Below are 1975 nucleotides of genomic sequence, written 5' to 3' on the forward strand. Positions count from 1 at the left end.
ATTTGAGACAGGGTTTTGCTATATTGCCCAGGTTGGGCTCAAATTCGAGGGTCTTCCTGCCTCAGCTTCCCTGAGTGTTGGATCAGAGACCTGCACCTCTGTTGTCGGTCTCCGTTTTTCCCCTCAAGGAGGTGGAAGACTGATTCCAGGTCAGTCTGCCCAGGCCGCTTTAGAGAGGAAACAAAGCCCTGGCTGTCCTTGCCCCACTCTATGCTAACCATCTGGAAGGTGTGACACGGCACTGTGTGCCCTGCTACAAGTGACTGTCTAGCATCGGCTTCATTGGGGAGCTGGCTCTGGCAGATAGAGGTGATGTAGTCTGATGGTGGGCAGTAGGGAGCCACAGCAGGTTCTGGAGTAGGGATAGCACTTCCTCATAAAGGGCTGAGGTTTCTTGTGGGTTCCTGGAGTCTCCCCTGTAAGTTGGAGGATCAGGGCAGCAGCTAAGTTCTCCCCACAGCTCATACTTGCGTGTCACAGCTCCCCCTACCCCATGTATGGCGGGTAGAAACTGCAGGGCAGGGAGCAACTAGAAACGGGCAGGCTGGGCCTGGGGTGGTGTCGCTGTCTCTGACTTTCTCAACCCTTGCTCCTGGGGCTCCCTCCGGCCCTAGTGGGGCAAAGCCTCTTGTGCCATCCTGGAGCTGTTGACAAATGGCCACATTAGGCAAGGCATGGCTCGGGGAGGATGTGCAAAGCTGAGGTGGGGCTAGGGCTTGGTTTGCAGAACTCTGCCTTGTGGGGATTCATACACTTTCCTTGAGCAAAGACTCCCCACTTCTTTTTTGAGATGGTCTCCCTAAGTAGCCCAGGCTGGCCTTGACCTAGCAACCCTCTTGCCTCAGCCTCCTGAGCGTTGGGGTCACGAGCGTGCGCCACCATGCCCTGCTGTTTTCAGCGGTACACTGATCAGTCTCATCAGATCCCTAACCACCAGCCCTCAGTCTAAGTGTGTTGCCCGCCGAGGAGCAGCCGCGTGTCCCGGTGCCAGGTTCAGGAGCAGGGCTTCCCGGGAACTGTCCCGACCGGCAGACCCTGCTGGACGCGCTCCTCTGCCCCCCTGAGGCTGCTTGTGTCACTGTGAGTGTGAACAGAACACAGGGCACCGGCCTCACGGCCACCTCATTCGAGCAGGGCCAGCCACAGCGCCCACTCCAGGTCCTCAGGGGTCCTGGGCTTGAGGAAGGCCTGGGGGGCCTGACAGTGAGACGCTTCCTGGTCCCCGGGCTGCTCTTCCTGGGTGGAACAGCTGCCCCACCCTCCTCGGTGTCACATGCACGCGCGCGCGCGCGCGCGCACACACACACACACACACACAGAGTTCTGAAAGTGAGGACTCCAGCAAGGACAGTGGGAGAAAGCAAGGGGAAAGCCGAGGCCATGGGAATTTGATTCATGCTTTATTTCTCTTTCCTTCTTTTTTTCTTTTCACATTTTGATAGGGTCTCACTGTGTAGCCCAGGCTGGCCTCAAACTCATGGCGATCCTTCTGCCTCAGCCTCCTGAGTGCTGAAATCACACACATTTGCTACCATGGCTGGCCTTATGCTTTATTTCTGATACTAAAACTGGTACCGATACTGGAGCCTAGGTCTGAACTTGCCCAGCTGACTCTTGATGGTCTTGCCGATTTTCCGGATTCCTTTGCCCAGCTTCCTTCCGACTTTGCGCCAGAACCCGCCCCTCTTTGCCGCGCGCCTGGAACGCTGCGCCTGCGGCAGGGAGAGACCGCTGCTGGGGGCTGCGCGGGGTCAGGCCACGACCAGCGCCCCCCAGGGGCGGGGGCCCCAGCCGACCCTCGGGGGTGATCTCGGGAACGTGAGACTGAATCCCTGCACCCCATAAACACAGGAGAAGCCGCCCCACCGTGCCCACCCAGCCCGTGCCCCTGCAGCCCGGGGCGCCCTGCTCACCCCGGTACAGCTGACGTCAGAGGCGCTGCTGGCCGGGTCCAGGGTGACCGTCCCAGAGCACC

The sequence above is a fragment of the Chinchilla lanigera genome, unplaced genomic scaffold (assembly GCF_000276665.1).
Source record: "Chinchilla lanigera isolate Chin_1 unplaced genomic scaffold, ChiLan1.0 scaffold00636, whole genome shotgun sequence".
Taxonomy (NCBI): domain Eukaryota; kingdom Metazoa; phylum Chordata; class Mammalia; order Rodentia; family Chinchillidae; genus Chinchilla; species Chinchilla lanigera.